General features: G+C 39.0%; 1 protein-coding gene across 4 annotated transcripts in view; it reads right to left on the bottom strand.

Annotated features, from left to right (window-relative positions):
- NFKB1 (nuclear factor kappa B subunit 1) overlaps positions 1–17,464 on the bottom strand; it is a 122,785-nt gene that overhangs the window by 66,383 nt on the left and 38,938 nt on the right. Inside the window, exon 6 of one of the 4 annotated variants that reach the window (XM_086406769.1) lies at positions 11,458–11,636. The exons of the other annotated variants lie outside the window; for them this stretch is intronic. The gene's annotated coding sequence lies outside the window, so the exon portion shown is untranslated. The remainder of the gene's footprint in view (positions 1–11,457; positions 11,637–17,464) is intronic. 4 annotated transcript variants of the gene reach the window in all.

The raw sequence follows: 17,464 nt of genomic DNA, 5'->3' as shown, positions 1-17,464 counted from the left end.
CGTGTAGTATTTTAGCTTATTTTTGAACCAGTCCAATGATAATGAACTTCATCCTGAGGCTATACATTCCATCCTTAGGCAGCTCTGACTCTCAGTAACAACTGAACCCTCTCTCTCCCAGGGCTCCACCCAGTGCTTTTTAATCACATCTTCTTGGGACAGACAGGACATATCTCATCCTTCTCTCCTATGCTGCTGCTGCTACTGCTAAGTCGCTTCAGTCGTGTCCGACTCTGTGCGACCCCATAGACGGCAGCCCACCAGGCCCCACCGTCCCTGGGATTCTCCAGGCAAGAACACTGGAGTGGGTTGCCATTTCCTCCTCCAATGCATGAAAGTGAAAAGTGAAAGTGAAGGCGCTCAGTCGTGTCCGACTCTTAGCAACCCCATGGACTGCAGCCTACCAGGCTCCTCCATCCATGGGATTTTCCAGGCAAGAGTACTAGAGTGGGGTGCCATTGCCTTCTCCTCTCTCCTATGACAGCCGTCCAAAAGAAATCTAGAAGTTTTAGTTAATAATGGACTCAACATGAACCAACAGTGTGATGTGACAGCCAAACAAGTTTGCACATCGGGCTCCCTTAATAGAAGGGTAGTATTTAAGACCAGACAGTGGTCTCACTCTTACACTAGGAATACTGTGTACCCTGCTTCGCACCACCATTGTAGAGAAATAAAAACCAACTTGAATGTGTTCAGAGCAGAATGGTGACCGAACCTAAACCTTCCTCAAAGTGAGGTAGTCACTGCCTGGCAAATTTGGTTGTCTTCTCTCCTATGACAGCCGTCCAAATATTTGAAGACAACCAAATTTGCCAGGCTGTGACTACCTCACTTTGAGGAAGGTTTAGGTTCGGTCACCATTCTGCTCTGAACACATTCAAGTTGGTTTTTATTTCTCTACAATGGTGGTGCGAAGCAGGGTACACAATTCTCCTGGTGCAAGAGTGAGACCACTGTCTGGTCTTAAATACTACCCTTCTATTAAGGGAGCCCGATGTGCAGACTTGTTTGGCTGTCACATCACACTGTTGGTTCATGTTGAGTCCATTATTAACTAAAACTTCTAGATTTCTTTGCATGCATATCCCTCCCACCCTGTACTTGTAGTAATTTGTTTTCTGGAGGCATTCAGCTTTTTAAAATAGCATTGCCTAAGAAGTTAGCCATAGGAGAGGGTGGGATGAATGGAGAGAGTAACATGGAAACATATAAACCTCATGTAAAACAGATAGCCAGTGGGAATTTGCTGTATGACTCAGGGAGCTCAAACTGGTGCTCTGTGACAACCTGGAGGGGTGGGATGGGGTGGGTGGGCCAAGAGGGAGGGGACATATGTATTCCTATTGATGTTCATGTTGATGCATGGCAGAAACCAACACAATATTGTAAAGCAATTACCCTTCAATTAAAAATGATTTTTTTAAAAAAGAGACACAACAAAAAGAAAGTTAGGCCTTTGTTTTGATGGAGATATGGATGCTGAAATATATTTCTGAATTTTAGAACTCAAAAGTAATAAATTTTATATTAAAAAAGAATGTAGCTCTCTGCCTCAGCTTTTCAAATTGAATTTGAACTTAAATTATTTGTTATCTATCACTCTATGTCACCGCAAACTTGGTAAAAACATCCACTGAAGACAATGATAAAATACACTGAAGTAGCTGCAGAAAGATCCCTGAGGCTAGAAATATCCCTCCAGGTTGACATCACCAACATGAGAAATACTGTTAACCCCTAAGTACCAAACCAGAGATCTCCAACATCTCAGTATTACACCATCCCAGAAACCCTGCCAAAGAAAACAGTGAGATATATCTGGTGTGATTTGTTCTTACTAAGGTGCCTGAAATGGATACCTAGCTCTCTGGTCTCCAGTTTGAAAATGCATCTTTCAAATGCCATGAGCATTCCGTCAAAAAACAGAAGTTGAGACTACCTAGCCAGGAGGTGATTTCAAAGTAAAGGTGCACTTCCCCCTAGCCCTACACACTACCTACCCCCCCACACACACACACAGACACACACAAACACAGATACAGACACACACACACACACTGCAGAACATCCTTTGAGGAGGCCCCCTAGCCCTACACACCTACCTACACACACACACACACACACACACACACACACACTGTGGAACATCCTTTGAGGAGGCCCCCTAGCCCTACAAACACACATGCACACACACACTGCGGAACATCCTTTGAGGAGGCGCTCCTCCAGCGAATCCTGAGTAACACTTGTGTCATCGTCTTGTGTGCCTGTATGAACCGTTCCTGCCTGTTCACATAGGTCTGGGGGCAGAGATGACCACATTCGAGCATGTGGCCACAGAGCTCAGCACCGTGCCTGGCACAGGACATGTGCTCCATGAATATGAGGGAAGGTCAAGGCAGCTGTAAAACCTACAGATGGAATGTCCTAGGCTTAGATGCATTCAGGTTTCTGAACTAACAATCCAGAGTACAATTTAAATCAAGGCTCTGACCGATCCCTTTTCTTTGTTACTATTTTAAAAAGCAATAAAACAATGACGTTATAATGACTTCTAAAGGGTCTGGTTAATCTCATATGAGACTGATAAATATTGACATTGAAAAAATAAAATTAAATCAGTAAGATGGGAAATCTCTGAAACTGAACAAAAACAAAAAATTTGACTATATTTCTAATGGCACTGTAGCTACATAGAAGGAAAAAATTATCCTAATAATTTCTGAACATATTACTCTGACTACCCTCTCTTGAATATATTTAAAGGTCAGAAGAACTGTAAAAAACAACAACAACAACTGTATATTTAGTAAGTTCACAGCTAGTGCTGATATTGGTACAGCGATTCTGAAACTATTCTGTATGTACCAAAGGACTGAGCAAACTGCGTGGGTATACTGGTATCACTGGCAACTAAGGTTTTCATTATTGGAGAAACGCAATACAAATATGGAACAGAGGAAGAAGGGACGTCAGACTGGAATTAAAAGGTATCAGTATGAATTCAAGATTAAAAACAAACAAAAACACAGTTTTCAAGCTCTGCCTAATGAAACAGACTGGAAGAAATTTCTCCAATAAAAGGAACCAGGGCTTCTTGGAGAGATGGCTGATTACAGGACTGGGGTAGGAAAAGTATAGGATGAACTGAGTATCATATTACTTCATAAATAAGGAAATATTCAAAATCGAGCAGGGACATGTCAAAAGGATATAGAAGCTAGCATGAGAGACTCCTACTGGCTAAGAGTCAGACAATTTTAACATCAAAATAAATAATGACTGGAGTGGCTTATAATATACTGAAAAACAAACAAAAAATCCATGAGTACCTAGAGAAACTAAGTAAAGTTTTTAAAGGAATGTGAAGAACAGAGATTGTTTTTGTTTTTTTAAACAGAATTTCTTTTTAAACAGAGAATTTCAGCTGACAAAATTTCTATAACAAAAATGAAAAAAAAAGTGATATAAATACACAAATTTGTAATCATCAACTACTGATAACAATTGATTCACCACAGAATCATCCATGGAAGCCAAAACCACTGGAAAAAGACGTTAAGGATGGTAGCTCGTACAGGTTGGCTACAGTGGTGACAAGTGATTAGATTCTAGATAAGTTTTGAAGGCACAGCCAATAGGATGAACTGATGGGTTAGAGTAGTTCAGGATAACTCCAAGGTTTCTGACCTGAGCAACTGGAAGGATAGAGCTGCCATTTCCTGAGAAAGGAGAGAGATTAGGAGGACTAGATTGGTAGGGAAGATTCAGAATTCAGTTAACTACCAGATATCCAAATGATGTCAATCAAGCACCTAAGCCTGGAGCCTAGATTTCAGAGTAGAAGTCTAGGCTAGATAAAAGAATTTGGAGTCATCAGCATATCTACACTACATAAAGCGATAAGATGGAGGAAATGGAGAAAGAAACCCTTCTTGGTCAAGTTTTAACTAAACAAGCTTACTTTCTATTTAAGTTTCTATTTCTAGTTAAGTTTCTAATTAGTGAGCAACAATTGACTACCCAAAGAATGAAAGAGAACTCAGTTTAGTTCAGTAAATATTTGTTGTACATCTCCCAATAGAAGAATATCATGAAGAAATAAGACGTGGTGCCTGTCCTCAAGAAATAAGGTCTAATAAAAAGAGAAAAAAAAAAAGAAAAGAAATAAGGTCTAGAGGTGGGGAGACAGGCATGTAAGCAAGTAACTAAATGAATATGATGAACAGTGGTGGATGCATTCAAAGATTTCACGGGCTGATTAAGGAGGAACACTCAGAGGTCAACTCAGGCAGATTTCTGAAAGAGTGATTGCTGATAAATGTGTCAGAAAACTACATAAGAAATAAATTACATGACAAGGAACTGAAATGATATTCCAAAGAGATAAAATTAAATTCAGGACAAAAGATCCCACAATTCATAAAGAACATTCATAGAAAAAACTTCATGGCTATTAAAAGTCAAGTTAATAACAAAATACATTTAAAAAATATAAAGACCCTGGAGTCAGGGAAAAATCAGGATCAAGTAGGATTATCAGGGCAGGTAGGCTTTTTGAGCTTGTCTTTACCAGGAGAAAGGAAAGCAGACAGATTCAGAGACTACAAAAGACGGTACATGTACAAAAGCAGCGTGAGAAGCAGTGTATGATGAATGAAATGCCTTACCAAGAATAAGGTAGGTTCCCAAAGCTGACATTCCCAGAGCACTTACCACGCATTGGGCACTGCTCTTTACATGTACTAACTCATTTTAATCTTTCCAACAACCCTGGGAGGTCAGGACTCTTAACCTTCCCTTTTTACAGATGTAGAGAGGTTAACCAAGTTGTCCAAGATTAAACAACTAATAAGGGGCAGAGTTGGATTTGAACCCAAGGTATCATGCTCTAGAGTCTGCTACTAATCATTTTACTATATCACTTCCCTAGATATCTATAAGCTGCTGAGGAATATCCTACCAAGCTCATTAAGTGAGAAAAGCAAGAGGCAGAGTATTTTATAGATTAACAGAAGATAAGCGTGTGTATAGATGAATATGCTGTATAGTTTACATGTACTTGGATACACATGGTGCTTACGCACATAAACATATGTACACATAGACTTGTGTATGCATGGAATATTTTTGGAAGCTTACCCAAAGCAATTCAAAGCAGTGCTTCTCTCTGGGGGGGAGAGGGATCATAGAAAGAAGGGAAGCTTACATTTCACTGTATGTATCTTTGTATTATTTGATTTTCTATTAATTTCTATGTGACACTTTTAAATAAATAAATAAACTTCTTACTTAAAAAATAAAACAGGAATGGCACACAGACTAGACATTGTCTAGTGAGGGAGTACACTCGATCACACAATTTCTGGAATAAAGGGGGTTTAGATGTCTTAGTTTGCTCACGGCGGGGAGAAATGATTGCTATTTGTTATTTTGGTTCCCCCTTTGGCGTTTACCAGTCCTCATACGTTGTGCTTGGGGATCCACCTCCCACCTTCGTCTACATGTCCGAGGTGCAGCTAACCCCGCTGCCAGATCCAGAGTGTGGAGGCTGCGAATGGTTATTAACACAATCACCTTGCCTCACACACTCTGTCCCAGGTGTGACCTCCAGGGATGGGCTATGAAACAAGGCAGACCATGAGGGCCTAGAAACCTTTGATCTGGGAACCCTTAAACCTGTTTCAGCTTCCAGGAAAGCAGACTCTGCTGCAGGACCCAGTGCCCTAATAAGGTGAGCCTGAGACTGCTGCTGTGGCCACCTTGCAGAGCTGAAGACGGAAATCTGAAAAACAGAAGTCAGAGCTGAGCAGCAAAGAGAAGCTAATTGACAGTGTCAGCTCTGAATCCAGTGGGCTTTGAAGCTAGCTAGCTTTTCCTTTGGACTTTCCAACTTTTTAAACAAATAAGTTACCATTTGCTGCTTAGTTTAGTTGATTTTTCTCTCACGGCCATAGAAATATTCCAATAGAGAAACTGAGGCAGACAAAGCCCCATTTCAACCTCGAAGTCTGGTGTCATGCCCAGGGTCTAAGTTATAGTGTTCCAACTCACTGACTGGGACACGGGACACGGGATTCCAAAGTCAGGTGAATGGGGGAGGAAAAGGAAAAGGAGGCTGGTGAGACAGGAAGAACAAGATGGAACAGCAGGTGGAGGTGAGCTGTGAAGGCTGGTTGAAGACTGTATTTCCAATAACAACCTATGACTATTATGTCTATATAATAGTTATATAGACTATTTGTCTCTTCTTTAGCGAAATTATGATAGTAATAGTGATAGTCTGGGAAAGAGAATTCTAGCATCTCCTGCACATTGACGATTCATGTCCTATACAGATAATTACTGGCTACCTACTATATACTACATATTATTCCAGGTGCTGAACATACAGCAGTAAACACAACAGGAAAAAAAAAATCTCCTCCCTTCATGGTGCTAACGATCATATTTAGTCTTAAAAACATAAAATGTCCCAAATGAACATTTAATGCTATAGATGTGCCATGACTGTGCTAGATGCTATTATGACAATTACTTAACCCTAATACAATTCATATTTCTGCAAAGTAGGTATTTTTTATTTTCATTTTATAAATGAGGAAAATAAAGTCTGACGAGATTATGTGACTTGTTGGAGGTCACGCTATCTGTAAATCATATAATCTCAAGTAAAATCTAGCTTTTGCTTTCAAGTATGTTATTTTGCTCACTAAACCACAGCTGTATTTAACTACCATATGACAGATGTCATATAGCAACTCAATGGGTTTACTCAGATTCTGCAAAGTCCCTAGGTATTATGTAACTAACACATGAATAAAGAACTTTACATGAAGCGATTTATTATCTTCTCTCGATATGACTACTGCTCATTAGGTTAATATCCAGGATGTGATCTCATATCTGCTTTGCTTATGAAATCTTGCAGTGGTATGCTAGAATTGGCTTGACCAACTCACAGGAACTGTTAAATTTTCAGAAAATTTGCAAACCAGTTGACTTTATGTTGATAGCTTGAAAGTGATCGTAGTGTAAGTATTTACATCAAGAAAATTAACAAATACTACAAATCAGGGTTTTGTTTCAATTTCCTTTTTTTTCCCTGGACAGTCAATTGTTAAGCATTTACTAGGGCACAACTGTATTTAAGGTCCACCATTTACTCAATGGAGAGAGATCACAGGAATTATTCTGTTAGAAAATATTCAAAATACTGGAAAACTTTCCAACTTGAAAGATTTTTAATAATAATGATCCCAGGTGGTACTAGTTGTAAATGTGGGAGATGTAAGAGATGTAGGTTTGATCCCCGGGTTGGGAAGATCCCCTGGAGAAGGGGATGGCAACCCACTCCAGCCTTCTTGCCTGGAGAATCCCATGGACAGAGGAACCTGATATGCTACATAGTCCATAGGGTTGCAAAGAGGCAGACACAACTGAAGCCATGCACGTAAGAGATACCATGGATACATGTAAGTATCTTTCCCAGTGCATATTGGGCCTAAAATGGTCATTATCCCAGACTTTCAGAACCATTGCTTTATAAGCTTAATGCCATAAGATACTTGTAATGGGTTGAATATTATCCTCCCTAAATTCAAGTCTACCCAGAACCTCAGAATGTGGTCTTATTTGGAAATGGGGTCTTCGCAGACATAATTAAGATGAGATCAGACTGGATTACGGTGGGCCCTAAACACAATGACTATTGTCTTTATGGGAGAAAAGGAGATTCAGACACAGAAAGACAAAGGGGAAGTCTGGGGAAGACAGAGGCAGAAACTGGAGTGATACAGCCACAAGCCAAAGAATGTCAAGGATTGCCAGCAACCACCAGAAGCTACAAAGAGGCAAGGAAGGCTTCTTCCATAGAGCCTTCAGAGGGAGCATGGCCTTGCTGACAACTTGATTTTCAACTTGTAGCTTCCAAAACTGTGAGAGAGTAAATGTCTATTGCTTTAAACCACCTAATTTGTTGTAATTTGTTATGGCAGCTCTAGGAAGCTAAAACAATACTTGTGCAAATTATCAGATGCATAATGCCTAAGAGGACACAGTTAAAGAACCTAAAAAGAATTTGATAAATTCCTTTCCGGCCTCTTGCTACCGATCAATATTTTCATAAGAAATCATGTGTAACATCTAAAAGTAAGCTTTTGACATAGCATCTGTTTTCAATCTCCCACCTTCGTAACTTTAGAAAGAAGGACATGGCATAAATAGAGTGGAAGCAACATTAATTAGTGAAGTTGTGCTGAAAATAAATTAGTGACTGGTGAAGCTTTTGTGTAGCTCCATGGTTCCATAAACCAGTCAACAAAACTGTCGTTCAATACTCAAATTAATGTATTTTAGAATACAAAAAATAGATGCAAATGATCACTTTTAAGTGTTTACTCTGGGCCATACACTGAACAACTCAATTTATACATATATCCTATGAAGCAGGTATTACTTATCTCAACTTTACAAAGGAAGAAACTGAGGCTTGGCCAAATTAAATACCAATAACATTGTCAGTAGATGGCAAAACTAGGAATCAACATCTTTTCAGCTATGAACAGACTGACTTCAGGGCCAATACTTGAAAAACACCTAAAATTATGGTCCATAGGCCACCTGAACTTTACCCTAGACGAGAACCTCTAGGTATAGAACCAGAAACGTGCAACTTTATTATCTCCTTTCAGGACTTCAATTAGACAGCTTTAATCTTTCTTTTGTAATCTGTATCTCACTCTTTCTTTCAAGTTTTCCTTCTCTCTGTGCTACAGTTCAGGAAATTACTTCAGTTCTATTTTTAAATTTGGTAATTCTTTCTCCCATCTCTAATCTTAACTCATTCACTGAGTTAAATCACTTCAGTGATATTTTTAATTTAGAATTCTGATTTTTTTCCTTAACAGTAGGTCTCAAGTATTTCCCATGTTGTGTAATCCTCATAATTTTTTAAACAGTATTCTATTCCATGGTTACACCATGCTTATCTATTCATCTACCTGTTGTTATACCTTGTCATTATATGACATGAGTCCTTAGAAATTATCACAGAATTACCATACTAATGGACCCACAGTGATTTAGCATGAGTGGAGTGGGCCCCTGACATCTCTGCAGTTAAAATATTCTTGGGTGATTCTGATGCACATCCATGGTCGAGAACCATAGATTTAAAGAACCCCTATAATTAATAGTATTCCCATGATGGTGAAGAGTCTGGACTATTAAATCACACTACCTGAACGGAAATCTTGGGCTCCATGCCTCAGACCAGGGTAAGCTTTTTAACTTCTGTGGACTTTGGTTTCCTCATTTATCAAATAAGGATCACAGAACCTACTGCAGTGGGCTGTGATGACTAAATGAGATCATGTAAATAAGCACAGCAAGCCATCCTTACAATTGTTCTTCTGGGTGGATGGGGACCTAAGGGTGAGAGGCATTATCTGTGAAAGTCTGCAGTCCACCCTCATGAGAGCTCAGCGAGAGATGGAGACTAGAGGACTCTGGTCTGAAATCCACCTGGCGGGTGGGGAGAGAAGGTTGTGACTGCAGGGTAGTTCGCAGCCTCAGCTCCAGATCTGCTGACAAGTTGAAAATCGGCTTGTCTGTGAGGAGGAGGTGTTACACCTCTGGGGGCTATAGTACTGTATGTTCTTACCTTATCAGGAAGAATTACCAGTACGTGACCTGGTGAGACCTGAATTCTTAAATGTAACGAGAAAAGGCTATCTAATCTTCAACCCCTGGTGTTGGAAGAAGCCATCCGAGATTTGCTTCTGATTAAATAATGGTCCCAGGAACAATAATGTATTTAAGGAAAAGTGGATGAGAGAAAAATAGGAATAGTCAACTAAGGAAGGTAACCAAGGGGTGATGGACCAACACAAAGCTTAAGGTTCACACTGTCTGTAAATTCAATAAGCCTATTAGGTTAATAGTTACATTTTTACTGTACTCCTAATAGTTACATTTCACAGCTATCATTTGTTCTAGAAGTTTCTTCTCATGAGTAGCTTTCTCTAGTTCATAATGTATACTGTGACTACATACCATAAGTTTAGAGGGCTGTTTTTAAAAACATTCTACAAGGTAATATTTTGTTCTGGAGGCCCAATGAAAAACTTTTGAAAGAAAAATATCTAGAAGTCTAGGTTATGGTTACACATGGAAGGAGTTTTGTCTGCTTGCCAAGACAGGACCTGACACAGAGTGCTCAATAAATATTTGTTAAATGAACTGTTTTCTCTCTTTTGGCTTCAGTCACTAATGGTTAACTTCATGCTTAATCAGCATCCCTGTGGAAGAGCAAGAAAGGAAAAGCAGTGAAGCCTACTCCCTTTTAGGGCTATTGCTGCTATGTTTCCTCACTTCTCCACCTAATACCCAAAGAGAAGGAAGGCTTTCCTGGGCCTTGTGTTGAGCAGCCTTAATTGTTTCCACTCACTAAGAACAGGTAAAAATACAAAAATGTACTTTTTAAAAAGTACAAAAAAAAAAAAAATTTAAAAAGGCAGTCTATATATCTTTTTTGTTAGCAATTTTTAAAATCAGCTGCTGTCAGAAAGCTAAAGTGATACATACTCTGCAGCACTGGTTCTTAACTGTGTTTGAATCCTTCCATTTGAAAATCTGACGGAAAGTTATATTTATCTCCCCAGAAATATGTGTGTGTATATATATTATATATATATATATATAATATATATACACACACATATATATATATATATATAATATATATACACACACACATATTGGGTTGGCCAAAAAGGTTCACTTGGGGTTTAAAAACCCAAGTGAACCTTTTTGGCCAACCCAATAAATTTCTGCATATAAATTAAGAAGTTCCAAATCCCTCTGAAACCAGTAAAAGGGATCCAGGTTACAAAGTGCTTTTCTTCAATATACAGAGCACAGGCTCTTGGTCTAGGGGATGCGGTTATTTTTCTGCAAGTAGTGAACAGCTTAGGGATACTGATGGAAATTTTAATAAATGCTATGAAGGAGGTTTTATGTGCAAACCTAATTGACTATTGGTGATCCTCGTCCCTGTTGTTTTTAGTGACTGAGTCAGATTAAATTATTCAAAACCAGCACTATAAAGAGATACTTACAATGGCAAACCTCCTAAACCAGACAAGTCCATACAAAGGCAAGGGAGATTACACAAGGATATGTGATATCCCTAAATGCCACAAGAGATCAGCCAGTCTTCATCTGACCTTGACAGAAACTTAACATTTAGGATTTTAAAATGAGAGGCACCAAGAGTGGAGACTTAAGAAGAAAAAAAAAAAAATCGTGGGGTCAGGGAGACAATAAACATTGTCTGTTGTTGATCTAAACATTTCATTACTTGCCTTCTGTTTAATCTGAAACACTCCGGAAAGAAAACATATGTGAGAACCAGCTTTCAGAAAACATTTGATTAAAAATAGTTACACTTACATCAGCTGCGTTTCAAGTTGTAGTCCACTGCATTTGATATTTATAACTAAAGAGAAAATAAGAATACCGACTGGTCAGCTACTCGTATTTTAGAACCAAGGTCGCTGACAGCTTTCTGGTTGGAGTGGGCCAAGCTGGAGGATGTCACATCGGCTGAGGATGGGGGCTTTCTGGCCACTCTGGAAGAGAATCAGTGAGGGTTTCTGAAGCCCCGTGGGGCTGTTCCTCTTGGCAACTTTCCACCTCTGTGAAGAGGAAGGTAGTTTGGTTAATAAAAAAAAAATCTCATGAATAACTTTCGGGAAAGAGGGAAATGAGCCTTCTCTGGCACTCCTTGCTGAGTCAAAAACAGGCAGTGACAGGCTCGGCCTCAAGGAAGGCACTTGTGCTTTTCTGCCAACCTCTCCCATTTGGAGCTCCATGATGAAATCAGAACTGAGGAAACTTTAGAGGAGAACTTGGTAGGACTGTAAAATAGATGATTAAATGTTTAACAACAGGAAAGCTTTCCTTTAAAGGGGGCAAGATACATATTTCTGTATCTTTATTTTTGCATATTTATGCAAGTTAGTCTGCATATTTTCCCTAGATTTTCTCTGAATATTATTATTATTTTCTTCCTGTAGGAGTCAGAATAAATTCCACATTGTCAATGGATAAATTTTATCTGAATAATAAAGAAGAAATCAATAGAATCAAAGTGAAAGTGTTAGTCACTCAGTCGTGTCCAACCCTTTGCAACCCCAAGAACTGTAGCCCACCAGGCTCCTCTGTCCATGGAATTCTTCAGGCAAGAATACTGGAGTAGGTTGCCGTTACCTTCTCTAGCGGATCTTCCCCCCCAGGGATGGAACCCGAGTCTACCAAATTGCAGGCAGATTCTTAACCATCTAAACCACCAGCGAAGCCTCTAATAGAATTAAAGTGAACATTAATCTTCAATGGATCCCAGTCTTAACACTTATTTGTCCTGAAAAAAAAAAAAAAAAAAAGCCACCAGGTATAATAGAAAATTTGAGTTAAAACCAGAAAAAAAATTCTATCAGAGATGGAAAGTTCAGAGCAGTGATTTACCTACGAAGAATAGGGAAAAATGATCAATGGGTGGGGCTTCAGCAATAACTATGTTTTATTTTAGAAAGAGATCAGAAGCAAATATGGTAAAACATTAATATAGTTGGCCCTCAGTATCCTCAGGTTCCACATTCGTTATTCAACCAACTGCAGATGGAAAAAATATGTTTTAAATTCCAGAAAGTTCCAAAAAGTAAAATAAATTTGTTGCACACTGCTAACTATTTATATAGTATTTACATTGTATGAGGCATTAAAATAATCTGGAGATGGTTTAGAGCATACAGAAGGATGTGCATAGATTATATGCAAATACTGCTGCATTTTATAAAAGGGACTTGAGCATCCACGAATTATGGCATCTGTGGGGATCCTAGAAACAATCCTCCGGGATACTGAGGGATGACTGTTGCTATTAAATCAGGTAGTGGTATATGGTGTCCTTTACATCGATTTTTTAATGTTCTATACACATGGAATTTTTTATAATTAAAACAATGTTTTAAAAAGAATGTGAAGGGTTATATAGCAAAACTCTTGAAAGTTAAATGGCATCCTCTGACATGAAAGAAACATGTAGAACACCAGATGGCTCAATAGCCCTAATCCTAGAAATAATCTCAACATAGTAAGAGTGTGTCTAAGCCTAGCCTACACCCAGCTTATTGGAATTGGGGTTTTAAGCATGGGACAAAATTCCAGTAGCAAACAGAGAACTGGAGTAGACTCTTAGAGTTGGTTTTAAAATGGTTTAACTTTAGGTATCATGTTTGGACAATCAGCAAGAGACAAACCCAAGCAGGTTATATGTTTACAAGTTCTATAAACCACAGCTAGGGGTCTGCAGCCCCCAAACCACAGCCAGTCCCCACAGCTTTCGGGCTGGCCGTCAGCACTTCACTGCTCCTGTGTGAGACTGAGTGCATGCTGAACCAGGATGCTTGTGTTCCAGGGGCCTCTCCAGGATGTGGTATGCTCTCCCAGAGGCATGATGAGAAGAAAAAGAATGAGGCTGGAGGAGAGAGAGGAAGGTAAGAAGCTGTAGAGGAGGAAAAGGCAGAGCCTAGAACATTCCACTCTTAAGCCTGAACAAATATACTTTAATAAACATGTATCATATGTAAATTTCAGAAATATCATTTCCTTCCTGCAAATGTAAATGCTCTCCCTCTGAAGTTTCTGCAGAAATGGGATTGGGGGAAGAGTGTGGGGACACTGTTCATTACACCTCCCTCTATGGGAAGGGAGGCTGTGGACACTGCACAGATGTTCTCATTGCTCTCGCACAGCGGCTGCACAGGTTTACAACCTTGACTGAAACCATCTCCACTTTCACTTTCTCTTCTGTAACAGTTTATAACGGAGACCAACAGAACTCCTATGTTAACTGTTGGGTATGCAGTTATCACAGGATACAGAATGTTTAGGATATGTTTTTTCTTCTCTTTTCTATCTTTCTCCTTAATATCCAGGCACACTAACTCAGACATTCTAGAAGAAATTATAGAGTCACCATGATCATCATCTTGAAAATAAACATCTAATAATCAGGAAAAGTATATATATTTGCAGAATAATAGACTTAAGCAATTCTATATAACCTATGAGTTACTGTCTTATATAGCAGAAAAGTATGCAAAGAAGAAGGGTTAAGGTTGATTAGACTTTGCATCTAGATCAGTGATGCTCAAGCAGGGTGATTCTGCCCCCCCAGGACATATGGCAACGTCTGGAGACATTGTTTGGTTGTCACAACCATAGCGCTGCTATTGGCATCTAGTGGGTATAAGTCAGGGATGCTGCTGAATACCCTCCAATGAACTGGAAAATCTTCCAAAGCATGAAGTCTTCTCACCCAAAACATTAGTAGTGATGAGTGTGAGAAACCCTGATCGAGCTCTATCTGTCACACAACTCTTGCAGCCTCACATGGAGCGGGTGCTTAGTGAACTGCTGCAGACATGGATGATTGTGACGATCTTCCTGATAAAGACACACACGGAGAGCAATTCCTTCCTTTGCCTACATTTTGCATGTAAGAGGGATTTATATCCCTTTGTAAACCAAAAGTTCACCCTTAACTATCCTTTAGTAAAAAAGATTATTAAAAGTGATATTGGAAGAAGAGCTCTGGAAAAACTACCTCGTGATTGACTCTCTCTTCTCCCCATATCAGCTCTTCTGATTAAGAGCTTTTATGATAAATAAAATTACTTCCTTTAACTATTACAAACTTTCAGTGAATGATGACAGGCTAAGAGAACAATGATAGTTTGTAACAGACTCTCTGAACTGCTCTATATTTTCTTACAATTGGATTAAATGCTTAATAAATATATGTTGAATTAGTGAATAAAAAACAATTGGGTGAAATAGTGAAGCTGCAGCTGAAGGTCAATAATGACTAATCATACACATTTATATTTTGACTTCCTTAGTATTAGCTGTTTACATATCTAGATTTCTCAGTAAGTATTAAACTCCTTGATACATAAACTATGATTTGAGAAGAACATCGAATATCCACCAGGTTGTTTTATTTCTAGACTATTTTGTAAATGTGAGGCATCAACCACTACATGAAAGGGATGTATGAAGACTGAGCATAATAGTATATATAAAGTTTTTCCATTGGGTAACAAATCTATAACAAGGTTACTACTATGTATCTTTTAGTATCAAGAACTGTTACTTAGTTACAAAAGACTAGAGCAATACAAGTCAACACTTGACAATATTATAATTTATATTTGTTTGTACAGAGACAGTCCAGAAAAAAACTCCCAGTTTTACTCTTAATGCTAATTCTTCAGTAATTACAATCATAATCAGTGTCAATGCCCATAATATGTACCACACATATGAACACATACGGTATTTATATACAGGACACACAGACACGTGTTAAAAACATGTACTGGATTTGACTCCCTGATGTCTGAGCACCCATTATTCCTGAGCTCCTCTCTCTTGTTGCCCAGAGTTATAATTCTGAGTCTTACTACCATCCTCCCATGCCCTGTCCCCTAGGTCCCTGCCCCCAGTCTCCCAAATGCACATGTTCCACATGACAGTTCAACGAGCAAGAGTCTGCTGTAGGATGACAAGCCACCAGTCCTGTGAGGACCGCAAGGCTCCCTTTTAAGAGCCTCGGATTCCTCACAGGTATTAAGACTTTTTACCTACGAGGGCTGTTATGAGGATAGAAAAGATAATGTATGTAAGTTTCAGTTCAGTTCAGTTGCTCAGTCGTGTCCGGTTCTTTGTGACCCCATGAACTGCAGCACTCTAGGCCTCCCTGTCCATCACCAACTCCCGGAGTTCACCCAAACTCATGTCCATTGAGTCGGTGATGTCATCCAACCATCTCACCCTCTGTCGTCCCCTTCTCCTCCTGCCCTCAATCTTTCCCAGCATCAGGGTCTTTTCAAATGAGTCAGCTCTTCGCATCAGGTGGCCAAAGTACTGGAGTTTCAGCCTCAGCATCAGTCCTTCCAAAGAACACCCAGGACTGATCTCCTTTAGGATGGACTGGTCGGATCTCCTTGCAGTCCAAGGAACTCTCAAGAGTCTTCTCCAACACCACAGTTCAAAAGCATCAATTCTTCTGCGCTCAGCTTTCTTTATAGTCCAACTCTCACATCCATACATGACCACTGGAAAAACTATAGCCTTGACTAGACAGACCTTTGTTGACAAAGTAATGTCTACTTTTTAATATGCTGTCTAGTTTGGTCATAACTTTCCTTCCAAGGAGGAAATGTATGTACAGCACTTGGCAAATCTTTGGTGCTTAATAAATGGTAATCCCTTTGTTTTATTGCTGTTGTTATTTCCTCATTCAGATTCTAAAGGACCAGAGACCATAAATTTGTGGCTAAACCCATATTTATCCTGACTAATAATCCTGAACAGGAAACACATCTTTCATTCCACACAAGAGCTCAGATAGGAGACTTAAAATGCAAACACAATGGATAGGACTAATACTACAATATTACTCAAGAGGTAAAGAATCAAGGGTTTTGTTTTGGACCAGAGGTAAGAAATTAGACAGGCCTGGGCCTAAAAGCGGGCTATGAGGAGACAGAGGAAACAAAATGTAAGGCTGGCAAAACCAAAGACCCATTTCTTTGATATCACAATTTTACTAAGGGTCTGTCTTGTACAAATGAAAATGTTTATAAAAGATGAAACTGCAATATTTGACTGGTTTACCTACAAAACTGTTAGCAGTCAGTCTATGAAACATGACATCCCATTACAAAAATAAAAAATTCAAGCTACCTCAATGGAAGATATTCTCAATTAAATACAAAGAAAGAAAAAGAACCTGAAGAAGTAGAAAAAGCTCAGCTAAGCCCACCACAGCATGTCATGAAGCAGTATGTTCCAAGGACCATCACGTGCAGACAAATAGTTGCTCAAGCAGAGGCCCTTTTGGATCACTGAGATACATTTTCTCATTCAATCTTTAGACAGCTACAAAGCACAGACCCTTAACAAGTCTGCATTTTGCACATCCAGGGACTGAGGTTTAGAAGTGTTGGATCTCAGTCAAAGGCACACAGATGGTAGCAGAGTCTGGATCAGAATTCATGATCTGAGGTATTCTACTATATAATCCACACACTCAGTCATCTGAGTCTTGTTTTTTTGCTAGATCCCTAGAAAGAGCTGAAATTGAGTGCTCTCAAGTCTTAGGAAGTATACAACTAAACAAATTTTTAAGATAATTTTTAAGAAATAATAAAAGTTTTGTTAATGTTGAGATAATTTGTACTAAATGGAAATATTAACAGTTTTAGAATCTGTCACTTCTATTGCTACGAGACACATTTCTACATAAATATTATAAATAATCATGTGAACACTTCAGCTTATAAGCAGAGACAAATGGTAGTTATTTAAAGCATTCCTCTCTTTTGCTCCG

Source organism: Bos grunniens, chromosome 6, assembly GCF_055505025.1.
Source record: "Bos grunniens cultivar Pamir isolate PY7600 chromosome 6, Bosgru_T2T1.0, whole genome shotgun sequence".
NCBI classification, from domain to species: Eukaryota; Metazoa; Chordata; class Mammalia; order Artiodactyla; family Bovidae; genus Bos; species Bos grunniens.
Note: the sequence above shows the minus strand (reverse complement) of the source record. Positions and strands in the feature narration are given on the sequence as shown.